General features: G+C 36.8%; 1 protein-coding gene across 11 annotated transcripts in view; it reads right to left on the reverse strand.

The window, feature by feature from the left end:
• SLC16A7 (solute carrier family 16 member 7) overlaps positions 1 to 21,696 on the reverse strand; it is a 174,581-nt gene that overhangs the window by 74,495 nt on the left and 78,390 nt on the right. For 8 of the 11 annotated variants that reach the window (XM_032644559.1, XM_032644552.1, XM_032644555.1 and 5 more), the window contains one exon: positions 3,201 to 3,332. The exons of 1 other annotated variant lie outside the window; for it this stretch is intronic. The gene's annotated coding sequence lies outside the window, so the exon portion shown is untranslated. Of the gene's footprint in view, positions 1 to 3,200; positions 3,333 to 10,445; positions 10,562 to 21,696 lie in introns of all 11 variants that reach the window. 2 more of the 11 variants (XM_032644561.1, XM_032644558.1) reach the window with 1 other exon arrangement.

Consider the following 21,696-nt stretch of genomic DNA (forward strand, 5'->3'; position numbering starts at 1 on the left):
TTTGGATAATTGTGGTAAAGGTTCTATTCTATTTTTGAATTAGATCAACAATTACATTTTATTTTATTCACTTTATAACATTGATATAGTTATAAAGCAAGAATCAGCAAACATTTCCTGTAATGGGTGAGATAATAAATATTTTAGGCTCTGCAGGCTGTATGGTCTCTCTCATAACTACTCATCTTAATAGTTTTAGTGCAAAAGCAGCTACAGACAATACTATAAAAAAATGGGTGTGGATGTTCTAATAAACTTTTATTTACAAATTAGACCAAGGTTTATTGTTTGCTGATCCCTGTAATAGAATACCATTAGAAAACCAAGAAAAGAAAGAAATTGTACATAATCACACTAACCTTACACAATATTATTAGTAATTTTGCATATCTCTTTTCATTATTTTTCTATATTTCTATATTTCTGATGAATGTAAATAATATTGTAATCATATAGATCATACAGATCTAATTGTATATACTGCTTTTTCATTATTATTTTTTATTATTTGTCTTTAAGTTCTTTTTCTTTTTTTGATTAGATAAGTGGCGCATTCCAATTTTTACGAAATATGGAAAATGCAAAAGTATAAACCAGAATAAAATACTATCAAATAAAATCTTCAATTGCCACCATGGTTTACAGAGAAAGTATCTTCTCCCTCCCGTTTTTTCTTTTTATATCCATTTACATCTGTTTTTATACCCATACATTTAGAAGTGCTGTTTGGAAAGCCACCTCAAATTATTGTTTCAGAAGTTGGGGTAGAAGTGACAGAGGCATCTACCTTTTTATTAGGGACTGTGAATAGAAATGTTTTATAATTTAAAAAGTTTTAAATGGTAGAGGGAAGGCAAATCCATTTTAGTTTTCCAAGAAGATACAATAAAAGCATGATAACAAGTTACTTCTCTCTGACTACATACACACAGACAATATGGCTCTAGATATAGTGATATTAACTAGATGGAATAGTTTCAAAAGTTCAAATTGCTTGTCTCTTACCTTACTGATTTAAATGTATTATAATCTAACTAACCTATAACCTAATCTATAGGTATACAAAAATGAATAAAGGGATCTCTGACTCAAATATTGAGTACTCTTGCTAAGTGCTTATTAAATATTTATTTGCTCAGTTAAATTTCCACAAAAGGCCTATAAGATGCTGTACCTATCTTTTAAATAAGACTAAAGCTCAGAAAATATTAGAAACTAGACCCAAGTAAAACAATAATGTCAGGGACTGGATTTCACTAATCACTGCTGACTCTTAAAATTACATAAATAGAATTAGAAATAATACTCTTGGTTAATGTATTTAGAAGAGGAAACAAGCAAAAAAAAAAAACTAGGTATTTTTTATTATGTCTTCTCTGCATGTCTAAAGTATTCTTATGGGTCAAAAGAGTCAAAGACGATTTTCAAGACTGTAAGAAAATAACTTGAAAAATTCTCTCCATGGATACATTTGTATGTTAGAAACCTACCCAAAATGTCAGGAAAACTATAGCATTAAGGTCAAATGAGAAGCTTTCGCCACAGACAAATAATGCACACAGTGTACATCCTATTCAAAAATGGAAACATCACAGCAGGGACCTTCTGTAAGCTCATTAATATTCTACAGATGCCAACTGTTCAGATCGATCCAAAACACCGTATCTTGTCAAAGAATGATTTTGAAAAGATTTGAATGTCTTCAGAATGTTTATGGTCTGCTTTTGTAATCATTTTTGCTTTACTGGAAACAATAAAAATTTGTCTATCTATCTATCTATCATCTATCTATGTAATTTGGTTTCTCTTTGGTTATCAGTTAATCCAACATGATGGATTTACAGCATATGAGCACTGGAAATAGCAACTTTTTTTTTTTTTTTTTTTTTGCGGTACGCGGGCCTCTCACTGTTGTGGCCTCTCCCGTTGCGGAGCACAGGCTCCGGACGCGCAGGCTCAGCGGCCATGGCTCACAGGCCCAGCCGCTCCACGGCATGTGGGATCTTCCCGGAAAGGGGCACGAACCCGTGTCCCCTGCATCGGCAGGCGGACTCTCAACCACTGCGCCACCAGGGAAGCCCAGAAATAGCATCTTTAAAAAAGTATAATGCTTAAGGAAGACAGAGAAGGAAAGAGACAGATTGTAAGTACTGGCTAAACCAGCTGAAAATAGCACTCGGTCTTTGAAAGTTGTCTAAATAATCTGAATTTATATATTATTGAATTTTGTTACTATATTTTTAAGGTAGTCAAATTTCTTATTGTGTGGAAATCAAATAAATCTAGAATAATACTAAAGAAATACCAAATGGCACTTGTAAGGGGTAAACTACTTTTTGTTGTATTATCAGAGTATAAAAACTATCATGACCTCATTCTGCAATTTTCCTGCTTGCATAAAGGAATCTAAAACATCTTTCATTATTAATTTATGATTTTAAACTATTGTACCTTTTATCACCTCTATATTCTGGAGTAAACACTTAGAAATACAACTGGATGATTTATTTTTCAGCCATTTCACAAATCATAAATAACATTTCTAAATAATCTTAAATCCATTATTTTAAAATCATTATATCAATATAAATATTGAAGTTTACTAATATTCAAATCATGTTATTAATATTGAAATTTACTAATGATCTAGGTTAATGTTGGGATTTCCATTTTATAGACAGAAATCTATGCTCATAGAAAAGTGAAGTGGCCTTTAAAAAAGCATTATATGATGGAGTTATTTTTTCCTCAATACTTTGTATTATTTTTTCATAGTTCACCAGTTTATCTCGGTATATGATCTTTTATACTCTTTCTCCAGCATATTTACTTGATTTTAATTATAATTGCATCCTCCTGGTTGCAAGTCACCACTCAGATACCTCTTCACTTCCTTATCTCCAGCTGTCTTGTTTCTTCCATTTAAATTGACATCTTACAATCTCTTAGCTGAATCATTGCAGAGTAGACCAAAATCAATTAACCCTTGAAAAATGCCACTTCCAAGATTATCACCTGTTCATTATTAACAACTCTTGAGTTAACCAATAGTTCAGACCCAATTCATATACACTCATTGGCCTCACGTTATTTTCCTGTGCACGATTCTGTAATATTTTATACAACTTATGTCTGTCGTGTCTTGTTCCTTTTATTTGTGGGCATAATCAAGAAAAACAGAGTGAAAAGTATAATTTTACCTGTTGACAGATGCTCTCTTGAACAGATTTCTTTGGATTATGTGTGATATTGTTAAACCTTGTCACTATTGCTTGAAGTGTGATATTTGAAGGCAATACAAAGGAAGAGAGGTAGAGCAGACTCTGGATTATCTAAAGAAATAGAAAAACAGGCGTTACATATATAATTGAGGTCCAGAAGCCTCATTGGGGTCACTACCTTTAATTCATCCAATAAATTTTGACCCTGTTTTAATAATTAACAAAATTGAATATATATATATGTGCATATATATTTGTCAATCTATTGATTGAATTATTAGGTGTGAACAAAATGATGAAATGTGTGCAGGAGAAAAAAATTAGAAGTATGAAATGAAGATTAGTTTTTTTTTAAATAAATACCAGTAAATTACATATCTACCATTGTGAGAAGGAAATTTATTGGCATTCATTAGCTGTCACTCAAATAATTCCCTATACTCATTTAAATAATTTGCTCTAAAATTCAACTAATAAAATATCTATTGACAAGGAAAATAAATATAAAATTTAAAAGACAGTTATTAGAAATACTATCAACAATATACATGCCTTACAATGAGACACACTGAGTCATGAAAATGAAACAAAAAGTATTTTAGAAATCTTATGATTTAGAAATCAAATGTCTTAATCAGATCTGGGTGATAGATGAATATGCTAATAAGTCTCCCTAATACATCAAATGCCTTTATTTCAACTTAAATCTGGTACTGAGTATACAGATGCTAGTACTTAGGGTTTATTTTGCTTGGGTCAAGCATTCCTTTGCCGAGATAAAAGCTAAGGAAAAGTTAACTCTGTCAGTTAAATACCCAGTTGCCTGCCTTGCATCCAGGGCCACTTATCCTAAAGTGTTGAAGTCGATGCAACCACCAGGCCAAATGAGAGGATAAGGAAAGTCTGTGATCTAGTTGCCTAGTCAGTGAGAAACTGAGGGTGGGGATTAGAATGAAGATTAGTACTGGAATTAGAAAGTCATGGATAAAATCTGAGAAATAGATAAGGCCAGAATTAAAGTTTTAACTTATGCTAGGAATGGAGAGTTCACACTCAGTAGGTCTCCTACATCTGGGATAACAGCAGGGAGAAGAGGCTTACATCTGCTCTGGACCTACCAAGAGGCTTGGAAGCCTTTGTGACTTTTTTAAGCCGAGTAATTTAAGGGTGGCAGCTCCACCCTACCACAAGTAACCGGCCCATCCAAATGCAGAAAACCCTTCTTATATTTGAAGGAAATACATTTTCTGTCAGTTTCCTCTGGCAGAGAGAGTTGCCTGGAGTTTAGGGCAAAGCCTCAGAGGAAAGCCTCAGGCATTCCTGACAACTGGGCTCTGCCCCTCCATCTATGCTTAATTATCATCATGGCTCATGGAGGTCAGCATAGGGGCCAGAACAAGCAAACATGACAAGGCCACATTTTAAATGCTCACCAACATTTCTACACAATTGTCACAGAGCTTTATTAACCTGACGGGTCTAGTTTCCTCCAGAAAGACCAACCCGTATCCAGATGTTTTTTCAACAAATTGGCCAACAATCCAGGAATCCTCTGTGATAGTTATAACTATATTAATCTATTTTACATCTCTTTCTCAATACCTATTAAACTATCATATTTTTATACACATTTAAGCAAATAAACTCATACAGTGCATATATTGGTCCTTAGTTTTAAAAATGAAAGTCATTGTTTTAAAATTTGTGTGTCTGATGAAAAAACCAAGAGAAGAAACAACAATCCTTAATATAGGAAAGGTTTCCTTTAATTCAGGAAAGAAACAATTTTGGAGACTGAGTCCAAGTAGGCATAAAGCTTAAAGCTTATTCTCCCCTACAAAAGCAGTGTTAATTACTATCGCTAGAAGCTGGGCTGTGGTATCAGCTATCAATAATTTGGTTTGTTAGCAATTCACATACATGCCACATGTTTTATGATGGGTTTTACTTATAACAGGGAGCTTAAAAAATGCTTTAGAGCTTTCAATTTTTTTAAAAGATTCCATTAGTTATCATAATCCCACGAACTAAGAGGAAGTGGTATTTTTAATCTCATTTATAGATAAGAGCATAAGGAATCGGAGGTACGAAGAGATTTTTCCAAAGTGTAACATTCAATAAGTGATCAATCACACTGATACCATGACTAGTATCTTTCTGTTAGGCCCGTTGTTACTGATTCCACCTTAACACACCAACTTGGAGGCTACTCTTTCTGCTTATAAATATATTCCGTTTTATTTTTATGGTGAATTTCCAAATTTCTATTCTTGTACATATGCTTGTCTGTCTTGTCCATCAGAATTCAAATACCTGTTCTTTGGAATACTAAACGCCAACTATCCTTCAAAGTCTTTAGAAAATGCATCATTATTCCAGCTTATTTACATGTCCTTTCTATAATGTTTTTGAGTATACAGACTATAATATATCATTGTCGTTAACAAAAAGGTGGCTTGATGACTACCGAAAACATCTGTGTGCTTCAAGTGTTTTTCAAAAACTTTATGTGGTAGGATGTGCTGAAGCCCAAGAATTGTGCCTTCCCTTCTAGAAATCAATATGGGTTGATTAATCTATGGAGAAGAAAGTGTAGGACAAAGGAGTAAAGAAACTATTGAAGTGATGGTCAATGCTTAGATCCTAGTGCCATATTCAAGGTCCTCTTCTCATTCAGTTGTACAGAATATCAGAATGTGCCTTTATATACTTGGTGAATAATAATTCTTCAACTTCCTAAATCTAACCAGGCTGTATCAATTTTATGAACGCTTATCAACAGTCTACGCAATCCAGAAGTTTATGCTTCAAAATAGCCCAGAAATAATGTACTTAGCAAACTAAGTCCCAAATTAAATCAATAGATGTTTGGAGACTACCGCCTTCACTATAAATTCTTTTAGGTAACCTATAGATAAAGCATGAGCTGTGTTTCACATCCTACCTATAAAGTGAACTATGTTTTCACCTATAGGAATTAGTACGTTCCTTAGAGAATAATGAACTGGTCTTTTTGCTCTCCATTCCCTCTTTCTTAGACAAAGGATACAGTACATCAAATTAATGTACAATGTTTAAGTTTAGGTGACAACTCACTCAGTTTTATAATGGGAATTAAACTGAACCAAATCTAATCTTTTCTAACATGTAATTGAATTAAAATTGGAATCTAATCCTGGGAGGTTATTTTATTCTTCAAAGTGGGCCACCTTTTACATCCTACCGACTGATTTACTTTGACAGCTAGACAGCAGAGATATCAATAGTGCATAGCCCCCAAAATGTTAGTAACACAAAACCTATTTTTAGGTGTAAAATTGTGCTGTAGTGAAAGGACTCTGAGAATGCTAATTGATAACAAGGGTCAAACTAACTGAAGATGTTTTTGTAATGGGAGAATTAGAAAAAATAATATGAACCAGCACCTAATTATTTATGAAGAATTGGATGAATATCCCATATCAGACAATTCCTCTGATTTATAATACTATACTTTTAGAATTGTGTAAAAGCAGTTGTAGTGAGCTGAATAGTGGCCCTCAAAAAGATATGTCCATGTTCTAATTTCCAGGACCTGTAATATACCTTATGTGATCCTATAGACTGAATGCTTATATGCCACCCCACCCCCCACAAAATTCATACATTGATACCTAATGATACTTGGAGGTGGGGCCTTTGGGAGGCAATTAGGTCATCAGAGTGAAGCCCTCATGAATGGGATTAGTGCCTTTGTAAATGAGACCCCAGAGAGCTCCCTTGCCCCTTCCACCAACTGAGGATACATTGAAAGACGGATGTCTAAGAATAAGGAAGAGGACCCAAGCAGACACTGAATCTGCTGGCACCTTGATCTTGGACTTCCCAGCCCCCATAACTGTGAGAACTACATTTCTGTTATTTATAAGTCACCTAGTCTATAGTATTCTGTTATAGCGGCCCTAACAGACTAAGATAAAAGTTGGTACTGGGAATGGGGTGCTGTTACAGCAAATACCTAAGAATGTGGAAATGGCTTTGGAACTGGGTAACGGGTAGAAGCTGGAGGAGTTTTGAGGTGCATGCTAGAAAAAGGCTACGGTCATAAGTGGACCGATCATTAAGGGCAATTCTGGTGAGAGCCAAGAAAGAAAAGAGGAGAGCTATAGAGAAAACCTCAGCTTTCCTAAGTAATCCTGAACAGAATGTTGGTAGAACTATAGAGGGTAAAGGTCATTCTGATGAGGCCTCAGACGTAAATGAGGAATATGTTACAGGATAATGGGAGAAAGGAGATCTTCATTATAAAGAGGCAAAAATCTTGACTGAATTGTGTTCATCTTCGAGTGCTAGTGTTGAACTGTGAGTAATGAAATCGGATATTTAGCTGAAGCTATTTCTAAGCAAAGTGTTGAAGGAGTGTCCTTGGTTCCTCCTGACGCCTTACAGTAAAATGAGAGAAGAGAGAAATGACAAAAGGACAGAATTGTTAATCAGAGCTTAAAGATTTGAACAACTCTCAGCCCACCCATATTGAACAGAATGAGCATATATGATTGGAAGAAACTCAGTGTATGGACAAAACACCATTTGATATTATTAGTCGGCCATCTCAGCAGAAGCAGGAGCTATTGCGGAAAACAATGGAAGAATAACCCCAAAGATAATTCAGAAATCATCAGGGCTGCCCCTCCCATCACAGGCCCAGAGTAAAAGGGTCCCAAGGGCACAGTGAATTCAAAGGAGGGGCTGCCTGAACCTATGGGACATTGGGGTGTGCTGCCAGGTGCTGCCTCACAACATGGGCTCTGCTCTCTGCACTCCAGCTCTGTGCTCCTTGGCTGCCTCAGGTACAGATCCAATGGGCTGCAGTTTGGTGTCATGGTGGCCACCCCTATGGAGGACACAGGTGGCGAACGTTGGCAGTGTCCACACTCCCCTATCATCTCTGCCAGTGTACAGAGTGCAAGAGCCGTGGGGGCATAGCTGCATCCACCTAGATTCCAAAAGATGCCTGGCAGAGCTCTCACTCAGGGAGAGCTATGGGTACAAGAGCCCATCCTACAGGGGCAGAGCCCAGGCAGAGAACTGCAGGGGTGGGGCTACTACAGAAAGCCCCAACTAGGGTGATGTCCAGTGTACCCTGGGGATGGAGCTGTTCTTAAGATCATTGGAATGCGATTCCAAACCCAGGAAAGTCATAGCCAGGGAACTCAGACCCGTGAGTGCTGTGTGGGTGAGACTGCAGTCCCAGTGGGTCCATAAGGTAGAGCATCCAGTCAAAGATCATTCTTGATCCTTAAGGTTTAATGTTGGAATTTGAACTTACTCGGGACCTGTTACCCCTTTCTACTTTCCCATTTCTCCCTTTTGGAATGGGAATGTCTCTCCTATGCCTGTCTCACCATTATATTTGGAAGATTTCACAGGTTCACAGATGGAGAGGAATTTGCCTCAGAATGAACCATACATTAAGTCTCACCCATATCTGATTTAGATGATACAAATGAGACTTTGGACTTCAGAGTTTGAGTTGAATCTGGAATGAGTTAAGATCTTTGGGACTATTGGGATGGAATGGATGTATTTTGTGTGTGCAAAGGACATGAATTTTAGAAGACCAGATATGGAATGCTACAGACTGAAAATGTTTGTGTCCCCTCCCCCTCCCCCCGCCAAATTCATAAATTGATACATAATCCCCAGTGTGATAATATTGGGAGGTGGGGCCTTTGGAAGGCAAAGGTGGGGCCTTTGGAAGGCAATTAGGTCATAAGGGTGAAGCCCTCATGAATGGGATTATTACCCTTATGAAAGAGGCCCAAGAAATCTCCCTTCTGCCATGTGAGGACATGAGAAAATGGCCACCTATGAACCAGGAAACCGGTTCTCACCAGACACCGAATTTGCTAGCACCTTAATCTTGGACTTTCAAGCCTCCAGAAAGCCACTCAGCCTACGGTGTTTTGTTATAGCAGCCCAGAGGGCAAAAGATGTGATTAAAATAAGGATCTTAAGAGAGAAGTTTATCCTGGATTATCCAGGTGGTCCCTAAATGCCATGTATTCTTATGAGAGAGACAGACACACAGAAGGAAAGGCATGGAAAGTAGGCAGTGATATGAAAATGAGGCAGAGCAGAAAGTGATGCAGCCACAAGCCACAGAATGTTGATTGGTGCCAGCAGCTAGAAAAGGCATGGAGCAAATTCTCCCCTAGAGCCTCTTTAAGGAGTGTGGTCCTGCTGACACCTTGTGAAATGTGAGAAAAAAAAATATCTACTGTTTTAAGCCACCAAGTTTGTAGTAATTTGTTACAGCTGCCCTAGGAAACTAATATAGCAGTAGTGATGGCACCGTTTATGAAAGTCATGAACCCAGCAATTCCAAAGATGTCTCTCTTATAAGCACTTTCGCACAACTTTGCAAAGAAACATGTACAGGATGTGCAGGGGAGCATCACTTATAACTGTGGCAAACTGAAAGTCACTAGGAAAATGGGTAAATTGCTACACATCCATAATAAAGTACTACACAACTGTAAAAAGAATGAAGTAGATCTATATGCACTGATATATAATATCGTTAAAAGTATACAAATGCGGGCTTCCCTGGTGGCGCAGTGGTTGAGAGTCCGCCTGCCGATGCAGGGGACGTGGGTTCGTGCCCCGGTCCGGGAAGATCCCACATGCCGCGGAGCGGCTGGGCCCGTGAGCCATGGCCGCTGAGCCTGCGCGTCCGGAGCCTGTGCTCCGCAACGGGAGAGGCCACAACAGAGAGAAGCCCGCGTACCGCAAAAAAAAAATAATAATAATAAAAAAAGTATACAAATGCAATAACAGCAAGCGATAAAAAATATGATTCCATTTATTCTAAATACACACATAAAGACTTACACTAAAGACTTACACGTGAAGACGTAGGTCTACATATTTCTATCTGCAAATTATCTAGAGCAATACTAAAAAGCTATTAATAGGTGACTTTGGAAAGTAGTTATATATTTTTGAAATGTTTAATTACATAATAAGTATATCTCATTTTTCAAAACTTTACAAAAATGCTGAAACACAAAACTTTATTATGAAATATAAATATATCCCCTTAGTTGTTAACCTGGTTGTGAGTTGTAGCAGGTAGTTCTATTTGTATTTTACATAGGATTTTCATAATTTTTTTCTACTGCTTTTTTTTCTGCTAGCTAAATTTTAATCAACTAAGGTAAAAAGGAATTGGCCCCTGCTTACAGATCTTATGGAGTAGCTCTCATAGTGTGGCTCCAGTTGAGCAGCAGAATCGTAAGCTGGTACCTTTTTAGAAACGTAGATTCTGGGTTACCACCTCAGATATCCTGAACGAAGCTCTGGAAGTGAGACCCAGCAAACTGCAGTTTAGTAAGTCCTCCAGGTGATCCTGATGCCCACTAATGTGTAAAAGCTGCTGGTTTAGCTCTTCCTCCAACACACCTACAAGTGTTGGCTGCAATAAATGTAATAAACTCTCTGTAGTTCTTGAGCCATCATGGTCTATTGACTCCTCTGCCTACCGAACGGCTGAAGCTACCTGGGAACCACTGCTGTTCTCAGAACCCTGAACATAATGCAGTTCCATCTATGACATACCACTTTGTCAGCTGTAGCCTCATAATTCTATGACCGCTGCCCCTTATGTCTCTTGAATAATCATGTTTATGGTATGGGAAAACTAAAGACAACCTAAAGACCCAAATTTGGAAAGTGAATGAATATATTACGGTCATCTACTTGATAAACCATTATACATACATTAAGTGATAGTTATGAAAATTATAACATGGGAAATATTTATTATATAATATTTAATGAAAAGCTCATATGTCTGCAAAATTCAAAATATGTGACAAAAATGATACATAAAAAGAAAAAAATAGGACATAGTAAGAGGGTGAGGATTGTAGAAAAATTATATTTCTCTATTCAAATTTAGGATAATACTATTATAATATCTTTTTTTTGATTTATCACAGTGCATACTTTATTCATTTACTAATTTTTGGCCGTGTTGGGTTTTTGTTGCTGCGCACGGGCTTTCTCTACTTGTGGTGAGTGGGGGCCACTCTTCGTTGTGGTGCACGGGCTTCTCACTGCGGTGGCTTCTCTCGTTTATTGCGGAGCGTGGGCTCTAGGCGCGCGGACTTCAGTAGTTGTGGCACATGGGCTTAGTAGTTGTGGCTCGCAGGCTCTAGAGCGCAGGCTCAGTAGTTGTGGGGCATGGGCTTAGTTGTTCTGCGGCATGTGGGATCTTCCCGAACCAGGGACTGAACCCGTCCCCTCTGCATTGGCAGGTGGATTCTTAACCACTGCGCACCAGGGAAGTCCCCTGTAATATCCTGATATATAAAATACTTTAAGTTAATATTATACATTTAATGATTTGCCCTAGTTTGCGGTTTTATAACTACTTTGAAAAATATTTTAATTTTAACTAGTCTACAACCATTTCAAAAATGTAAGGTTATATAGTGAAATTGGAAGCTGTATTTTATTTAAAGATCTCACCTCCATTTTTTAAGTTCCCCTTTTGTTTGTTTTATGTCATTTTGTTTTTAGTTATGCCTAAATGAGATTATGAGGCTCTTGCATAAGTTGTAAAGAATATACCCAGAGATGGTCCCCACACTTAAATTTAGATATAAATTACATTAGCTGATTACCAATTACCTATATAAATAACATTTACTGTTACCTATTTTGTTACAAGTAAGCATCACTGAGTAAGACAGTTGATACTTTAACATAAATTTTCTTGTAATTCTGTTTAGTAGCTATTACCTCCATTTTTCAGACAATGAAAATGAAATTCAACCGTGTCAACTATCTTTTAAGTCCACCTGCAGCATTTGTTTTGAACTAGGCTCTTACAGAGTTAAGAGCTATACACTTTCTATTGTCTTCATGTTAATTTTCAGTCATGAACTGCTTGAAGTGTTCATATCACCACCCCCTCTCCACCCTCCTGTGTTTTGCCTGTTCGAATACTTGCTTTGCTTGTGGTCACTTGCCTGAGTTTTCTGCCCTCCATCCATTCCAGCTGTGTGCTTCCCAAAGACTTCAGGAGACACTCAATTAGTTGCTAATTTGGTAATTTTACCAAAATAGGAAGAGGAAACAAAAGCTGGAGCCCACAGAAAAGTAACCATTCAGCAGATTCAAGAAAATGGTATTAGCAGTCAGGATTTAAACTTCAAAGAGAAGGGCTGTGAAACTCTTCGGAAACTAGTCAAGTTATCAGTTGTTTCTTCACTTATACACTTACAAGTGAATTAAATTTTTAATTTTATTTTTTGATAGTAATTATTTGCCCCCTACCCCTCCTTGTCGTGCTTCTCTGCAGGCAAAGTATACTCGATACCCCCTGACTTTGGACTTGTTTTGTCAATGGAATATAAACCAATGATGTATAGTCCATGTCCAAGAGTGAGCTTAAAATGTTTGCATGTTTTGACTTTACACCCGTAGTCTTTACCTTCCAATCTGAGAACGTGTCCCTTTAGTCTGGGTCGCTAAAAATAAGAGTATGTTTGGAGGTCAGCCAAGCCCACCAGAGACAACCAGAGTGATAGCTGATCCATAGCCTTCAAGTAACAAAAACAAGAAATAAATATCTGTTGTTGTCAGCCCCAGCAAAATTTGAGATTGGGTGTTTAAAACGAAATCCTAAAATATGTGGCATTGGCTTTAGAGATGGACAGCTGGTGGTGAGGACCCTGTTAGAAGAGGTTAGAAAAATGTAAAATATTTGGTAAAATTTTGCCTATGATATCTTAAAAGAGGCAGAAAATACACACAATGCAGTTGGGGTTCTGAGACAAGAGATAAGGAGAAAATATGTTGGTAGCATTAGTTGGTGGTTATTAGCCCTGTTTAATAAGTACTAGGAGAGGCAATGAAGTCATGATAGATTTGATCTGTTTGCAAGCAGGGATGAGAAGAGAAAAGGCACAATGCATGTATTATAGGACTTGCAGGATTGAAAGACACATCCCCCAGCCCCCCACCCATCTTTTAGCTTGGTAAAACTTTTTCAAGTGAAGACACTCCCTCAGGGCAAAAACTAAATCCAAAGGTTACTAAAGCAAGGAAAAGACCAAACCAACGGTGTGGCTTTTGTACCTTTTCTTAGAATCTCTTACAGGCTTAAGTCAGATCCCCGTAAATTCTTTCAGTTTGAAAAATATTTAGGAGTGGGGGTAGAAAAGAGACCAATCGTGTAGTCCCTGAAGTTCTAACAAACTCAAATTTTCTATAATTCAGTATATTTAGAGCCTTGCAAAGAAGTGAGAGTGTTACTATTTGCACTAACTGAAACCAACTAATTAAAAAAATACTCTTCAAAACATTATACTATAAAATGTACTATCACCTTGGACAGAAAGGAAGAGTGACTGTTGGAAATGTCAAATGACCAAGTGATTGAAATAACTCCAATATCTTGTAACTTGCTTTATGTCACGTACAGGATATAACACCATGGAAAATGTAAATACATATAATAAATGTCACGAAAGTGTTGTAACATTTACGCTGGCTCTTAGTCTCCTTATTTGTGAAAAGCCAGAGCAGGAGTAAGTGTTATCTGAGGTCCCTTTCAGCTCATTTTTGATTCTATGATACTAAAACACATAGTTCTATTTTATAGACTTTCTTAACATGTGAAATACAAATTTCTTCTCTTCTCTGGGAAAAATCTACTGCTGTTCAAAAACAAGTAATGAACAGACAGACATTAATTGAGCAAGATTCTACAAACTATGGGCTGAATGAGAAAAGTTCTTTTGAAAGAGTCACCTGAAGGAATTCCATTACATACACAGACAGGGTCACGTGTTTAATTAAATACAGAGGCTTTTAGAGGCCAAGTATTAGTTCCTTAAGTGTGCTTGGAATTTTATTCAATTCCCAAATCACAATTTAGTTCCCATAAAAGTTATTGTATAAGATCCTCAAAGGAACTGGTATATATTTGAATAGTTTTTCATTTATTTATCAAGATAAAATATTGAAGCATACTTTCATGTTCTTTAATAGAATATGTTCCCATAAAAGTGGGACAGTTTGGTTCAGTGTTGCCAATAAATCACATGAAGATATTTTTCAAAGATAGAATGAAAACAGCACCTCACCTATTATATATTTTAAATGTTTTAAAGAATGACGTAATATTTCAATTCATACACCATGTTTTTAGTTCCCATATTTGCCAAATTTTATACACTTAAATAAAAAAATTATATTGTACAACTACCAAATGGGAATCATGTCAATCATATATTGGTCGATAAAAATATCACGTTCAATAGAAATTAAATAGTCACTAAAGGTATCATTAATAATGTATGAGTTGACTATTTACAAACATGCCAAAAGGTATTCCTCTTGTCAAACATATATAAATTTTATGACAGTGGCGTCGTGGGGATGTTAACTGCAGTCATTTCTTATGAAGGATCGATAAAACCTAGCTGAAACAGGCAGAGCTGAAAGTGATCACTTTCGTCATGTTTTATGACATTGTAAAGACTCGCCATGAAGATTCTCTCTAAGGAAACCTCCCTGTGAAGCTCCACAGAATTCGCTATTTCAAGCCCTCGTATTTAGAATTGGATGTTACTGTTATGATATCCACTGAACATCGATAATGAAGTTGGTGCTGACTGGAACAAAAATGAACCCAAAGTTAAATATAACCTAGATAAGAGCTACAGGAGCCGCTGAAAAGAAATCAATTGGTTCAATTCTGCTTGTCACTTCTAGAAGGTCACCAGAAAGAAGCATCGTCCCAAATGCAGAGAAAAGAAAAACTCTTCCTCCTTCCCTCTTCCTTACTGTACTAGTCAAGACTGTGAATCCCACAAAAATAAACAAACACAGTCCTCTGAGAATTGATGACACACTTGTACTACACCAAATTAGAAGGAATGAAATTACGGGAAACGTTTCGCCTTTGCACGCCGCATCCATCTTTCTCTCCCTTAGCTTTCTCCTAAGGGCCTGTAGGCTCCCTTCTTTCAGGTTTGGCTGCCAACTGGGCAGGGAAGATGTCAATAAGCCCAAGCATCATCTTGATCCTAATTTAATTTCTCTACCTTTAAATTATTTTATTAGTTTAATTTTGTCCTTGCCCTTTCCCCTTACATCCTAGCATCAACTCATTCTCCCAGACCAGATATGCTCCTGCCTGACTGCAGACCATTCTGTTCCAGGCTATTCACTCAGGTTTGTTCTAACTTTGTTGCAGGTTGGATGAAGAGTTCTCACTTCCTTGCCCTAACACTTCCTTTACATTCCTTCACGCTCCACAAGAGAGCGCGATGCTTTCTCTGACTTCTTGTTTGCCAGTCCCACACATCCCAGTCTGACAGACAGCATGGGAAGTAGCTGATAGGAGTCACAGGCTGCCATCCTTTCTGCTCTGCTCACAGGAATGCCAACATTCCAAACCTGGGAAAAACAGGAAGGGGATTCCTATATTTTACCGTCATTGGAAACAAACCTTTCCTTCCAGCTGGGTCCTACAGAAAAAGGCATCCCTCTTGTTTTCTCATGCTATCCATTTACTTATCATTTTTTTAACTTTTTACTTTATATTGGAGTATAGTTGATTAACAATGTTGTGTTAGCTTCAGGTGTACAGCGAAGTGATTCAGTGATACATATACATGTATCTATTCTTTTTCAAATTCTTTTCCCACTTAGGTTGTTGCATAATATTGAGCAGAGTTCCCTGTGCTATATAGTAGGTCCTTGTTGGTTATCCATTTTATTTTTATTTTTTAATAGATCTTTATTGGAGTATAATTGCTTCACAATACTGGTGTACAACAAAGTGAATCAGCCATATGCATACCTATATCCCCATATTCCCTCCCTCTTGAGCCTCCATTTTAAATATAGCAGTGTGTACAGGTCAATCCCAAACTCCCAATCTATCCCTTACCCCTTCCCCCCCACCCCATAACCATAAGCTCCTTCTCTAAGTCTGTGAGTCTGTTCCTGTTTTGTAAATAAGTTCTTTTGTAACATTTCTTTTTAGATTCAGCATATAAGCGATATCATAAGATATTTCTCTTCATTGTTAATGAAGTCTCTCTTGCTTGTCATATGGGATTTGGCTCCAATAATTTTCACACTTTTAATTAATGTCTTTTCTATATTTTTTTTCTTTAGCTTACAAAATGTTAATCTCCTCAGGCCTAAAAATAGTAGGAAAGCATAACCTTCTCTAGAGCCTCTATTTTTCTTGTGCTGTCACTATATTTCATCTTCACTTCAAAACTTCACACAAGGGCCATCCTTCTCTGTAACCTCTTCTTTCTTACCACCTACTCCTAATTCCTTGCTAATGTAAGACCTTCTCTTCTCTCTCTCAAGCTTCACTGGATAAATTTTCTCTTAAAGATGAGCAATGACTTCCTAATCTCCAAAGCCACTAGGCCTCATCTCATTAAAAATTTATATGGTATTTAGCAATTACTTCATTGGACCTTGTACTTGAGACTTTGGCTTCTATCTCACTATATCCCTACACCTTCTCCCACAGCTAGTTTTTCTCTTCAGGTCCAACATGTGTAAGTTCTCATAAAGGTTATATTGTTGACTCTCTTCTCTCTTTACATGCTCTCCATGATACCTTCTACCTTTATAAATTCAGCTAATGTTTTATACTTGGTGTGTTCCCATTCTCCATCCCCTGTGTCAATCCTTTTCCTAAGTTATAATTCTTCATTTCTTATAGCTTCCTAGACATTTTCAGAAGAATGCCCCCACTGAAATGTTGACTGCCCCTAAGTCTGTTAATTGTAATAAGAGTTGGTACCTAGGCTGAAAGACCCTGAGTCCTTTCTTCCTCCCCTTTCTTGCGTAGGCCTTTTTTCTTTAATAGCTCTTGAATGTGTCTTTCTTTCCATTCCTCTTCTTTACCACCATGGTTCACGCCCCTGTTCCCCTCACAGTCCCCTAAGGGACTCTCTCAACTTCAGTTTCCCATCCTTCCCTCCCACACCTCTCCGTACACCAAGCTTCTCTTCAGAATTAATCTCCCAAAAGTACTTCTCTCAACCTAACCCTATCCTGGGAGGAGTTTGCACTGACTAAGCCATGTTCCTCAGGGACCTAAGAAAAAAATGACCTGAATGTCATTGGTTCCAGTTATTCCCACAGCTGACCCCCTCAAAGGAGTAACAGAGAGATCCCCATCCAAATATAAGAGATTAAGAAATGCTGTAGGTTGAATAACTATTTACAATATTATGTTCAGTCACACTTGACCTTAAGAGGGGCTGCAAAATGAGAACCACTCTTCATCCCTCTTCATTCCCCACCATGCTTGCACCTTGCTCTAGTTTGTATGCTTCTCCTGGTGAACAGGGAGATTATTATAATAGATAATTTGGTTAGGAAAAAACGTTAACAATTTTTCTACAATTTTTGAAGCAGTTCTATTTTTTAAAATGTTTGCAATGAGCCACGAAGGCTTCTAGATTCAGAGGAGAACAGTATATTTATTTATGCAGAGAGTTTGTTCTGAAACAGGTAAAACTGAGGTTCCAAACTATTCTTACAGAGCTAGTGAACTGAAGATGATTCTAGGAATCTATTTGCATGAATTGACAATTTTCTTTTGTTTTATTTGTTGTGCTATGTGGCCATAGGCAGAGAAAGAATGTATGGATACCCAGGAGAGAGTAAAACAATAAACAAGATGGTTGGCATGGTGCCCACACTGTCCAGCCTGAAGGTTCCAGGGGACAGTTTCAAGACAGAAGCTAAAGCAGCTATTTTCCTGAGAGATTTTGAGGCTTTTACACAGTGATGGTTTAAGATTCAGATGATAAAATTTGGTGAAGATTTAGACAAGGGGCAATTTGGCCATTATAGCCTGTACCCCAGATGTGGGTCCTGGGGAATTTCTTACTATGGAAGCATCAGGAAATAAGGTCCTTTCTATCGGCAATGTTTCCACTGAGGGCATTAGAAATGGTGAGAAACAGTAGTGGAAAATTCATTTGATCTCCCTCTGATCTCATGTGATTCCCAGAAATATTTGGTAGGAGACTTTTTGGAGAATTCAAGGTCCTTGTGAAGTCAAATGAAGGGTGAAGAGTCAGAAAAACTGAGATTATTAATAGCAATCTGACTCCATATTCAGTCAACATTCAACAAATATCAGCTGAAAGCCTGCTATGTGCCAAGCACAGTGGCTGCAGTGCTGAGCAAAACAAATTCTGACCCATGGACGTATATTTTAGTGAAGAAGAGATGCAAAAAGAAAGTTACAAATATAAACAAGATAATTACAGGTTGATGCCTTGTATAAAAAAATAAACAGGGTATTATGATAGAGAATATTTGTCCAGGGGTAGGGGTAAACAAAAAAGGGTTGGCAAATATTGTAGCCAATAAACGTAAAATGTGAAGGAATTCTTGTTTTACTTGCTTCTAGAGAGTAGAAGCTGAAGAACCTCCTTCTCTCCTCCCTGCCTTCTTCTCAATCCAAAATACAACAGCAATCAAGATAATTCATTCTCAGTCTAAGAGAAATAAGACTAGATATAATTTCTATAAAGTTCAAGGTTGTTTTTCAAATCCGGTTAACTATTCTATGGAAACACTATATTGGAAAATGCCCCCCCACACTCTACGATGCTCAGCCCCAGTGTTCTTGAAAGCTCTCAGGACAAACTCACTTCTCCCTTGTTTCACTTTTTCTTGGCTATGGGTCCCAGGGACTCAGCCTGTTTTCTAATCTTCATGTCCCATTGCCTCTCTGTCCTTTGTAAAAGTTCTACTTTTGCAGTCGTGAACTCAAAGTGGGATAGTCTCCCTAAACCTGCCTTTCCTTGGTTCCTCCTTTCTTTTTCAGGTTATTACTAATCATCACTGTGGGGAAACACATGGAAATAGTAAAAATTATTAAAATGTATAAGATTCACTGCTTATGCTGTATTAACTGTGCTGTTCTGGTCTTCAATACAGATCCTGCCTCTCTCTGAGATGATGATTAAAGTGGAAATGAGCTCTTTCTATTCTGAGCTCTTATTACTAGCGATAAACCTTACCAAGCTTCTTCCTTTATTCTAATTCTTCCCTGATGATGAAATCAAAGTAGAACATTGTTTTTCATATCTTGTTTCCAGGGTTCATTCATTCATTCACTCGCTTAACATTTACTGGGCATCTCATTTCATGCCAAAGAATGGGCCAGACATTGGAAATATAAAGATGACTAAGACATAAGATATTGTCCCAGACCTATAAAATAATTCAATCTAGCAGGAAATTATGAAGTAGATGATTACAGTAAACATCATTAGATGGGTAAATTCAGATTTCTATGAGGCTAAGAGGAGGAAAACCTAGACTATACGGTGATAGTCAAGAAACAGTCTCAAGAGGAGTTGAAGTAAATCTGATTTGGGTGAGCTGAGTCTTGAAAGATGAACGGGAGCCTCTCCTGGGATGGACTGAGATAGGTTGAGATTGCGAGTGTTAGGTGACCAAAAAAAAAATCAGTTGGTATGTCCTAGAAATGAGAGACAGCATGACACCATGATATGACTGGAGAGAAATGAGAGTAGAAGGGTACATAGTCTATTCATCTTAAAGTTTTGGAAATTATATTCTGCTTTTGGAGCAAAGGAATGATTTAGTTAGTTTGTATTTTGGAAAATAATCCTGGAGATAGGTCAGAGAAGATGGTTGAAGGGAGATAGAGGATGTATCAACAAAGTAGTTAAATTTTATTGCAGTAATCTAGAAAAGACATCACAAAGCAGTAGCCATGGGGACAGAGAGAAGGGCAGACTTATTAAAAATAACAATAGCTACAAAAGTCTGTTAATGGATACATAATATAAAAAGAGGTAAATTGTGACATCAGAAACATAAAGTGGGGAATGGAGAGTAAAGGGTTTTTGTATGCAACAGAAGTTAAATTATCATCATAAAATAGACCATTATATCTATAAGAGGTTTTATGTTAGCCTCATGGTAACCACAAAGCAAAAGCCTACAGATGACACATAAAAGGTCAGGAGAATTAAATTAAGACATACTAAGGAAAATCATCAGTTCCTAAAAGAAGACAGAAAGACAGAAAAAAGGAAAAAGGGAGCTACAAATTAGTCAAAAAATAATTAACAAGATGGTGTTAGTAAGTCCTCATCCATTAATAGTTACTTTAAATGTAAATGGATTAAAATTTTAATCAAATGGTATAGAATGGCTAAATGGACAAAAGAAGACCCAACTATATGCTTCCTATAAGAGACTCACTTCAGCTTTAAGAAATGTTCTAATTAATGTAAATGTTACTTAAAATCTGTAATTATCAAAAAATACATGTGGTATAGAAGCTGTATAATAAATATTAATGTTTTTTTGTCTGGTTAGTAGATGAAAATACTGTAGGAAGTAATTGTATATTATCTTCCCTTCCTCCATTTCCATTTATTGCATTGTTTCCTTTCTTAACGTAATGTACTTTAATTCTTTAAAACATAAATTTAAAACACTATAATTATTCGAAGTACTCTTAAGGAGTAAGAGAAAAATGATTTCCTAGTTTTCTATTTTCCAGGAATTACAAGCTCAGTTATTAGTAAAGGCTGACCTAATTGTCTATGATTGTTTTTCAAGTATATTTGCTGTGCCTGAATAAATGAATGATAATAAAAATCCAATAATTACTAAATAGATTTTATATAGGTATTAGGCTTACTGTTAGGAACAAGCAAAAGAAAAGCAGGAGCTACATGGCATCAAAAAAGAAAAGAGCAGGACCACACGAACCTACTAAAAAAACACATTAAAATTATATTTTTAAAAAATCAAGGTTTAATTTAAAATAATTAGTTTATTCAAAATGCATGTTACTCAATATAAAAGAAATTGAACTTTTTCATCCAATTAGTGAAAGAGCATAGTAAAAATACTAAAAAATTTACCTTGAGATAAATTGTTTTTACCTAGCAGCATAATAAATCAGAAGCAAACTCTGTCAAATATTAGTCATTGAAAACATCAATCTGTACAATGACTCTGCTGTCAACTTCAGGTTTCATGCTTAATCATTTCAGGAGCAAGAAAACCATGAGTCATATTTTACCCAAGAGACATTTGGGAACACATATTCATGCTGCTACCCTCATAAATTTCTTAACGATTTGCCTGAAGGTCAATTGACAATGAAATAATAGAAACTTTAAGTTCTGAACAGATTATGTGAAGGCGGATTTAATGAGTAATTTAGCTTGCATTGTCAGTTGGTCTCATGTATGTATCCACCGGGAAATATGGGATAGCCTGCAAAACTGGTAAAACACATAATAGTTCTGAAGCGCACTTTATAAGTAAGTGCATAATGTGTAAGCACTGAAGAACATCAGAATATCTGACTCCAGGTCATTTTTTCTAAAGGATTCACTTAAAAAAAACAAAAGTTTGCATCCAAAGAAGCATA

This window comes from Phocoena sinus, chromosome 10 (assembly GCF_008692025.1).
Source record: "Phocoena sinus isolate mPhoSin1 chromosome 10, mPhoSin1.pri, whole genome shotgun sequence".
Lineage (NCBI taxonomy): Eukaryota > Metazoa > Chordata > Mammalia > Artiodactyla > Phocoenidae > Phocoena > Phocoena sinus.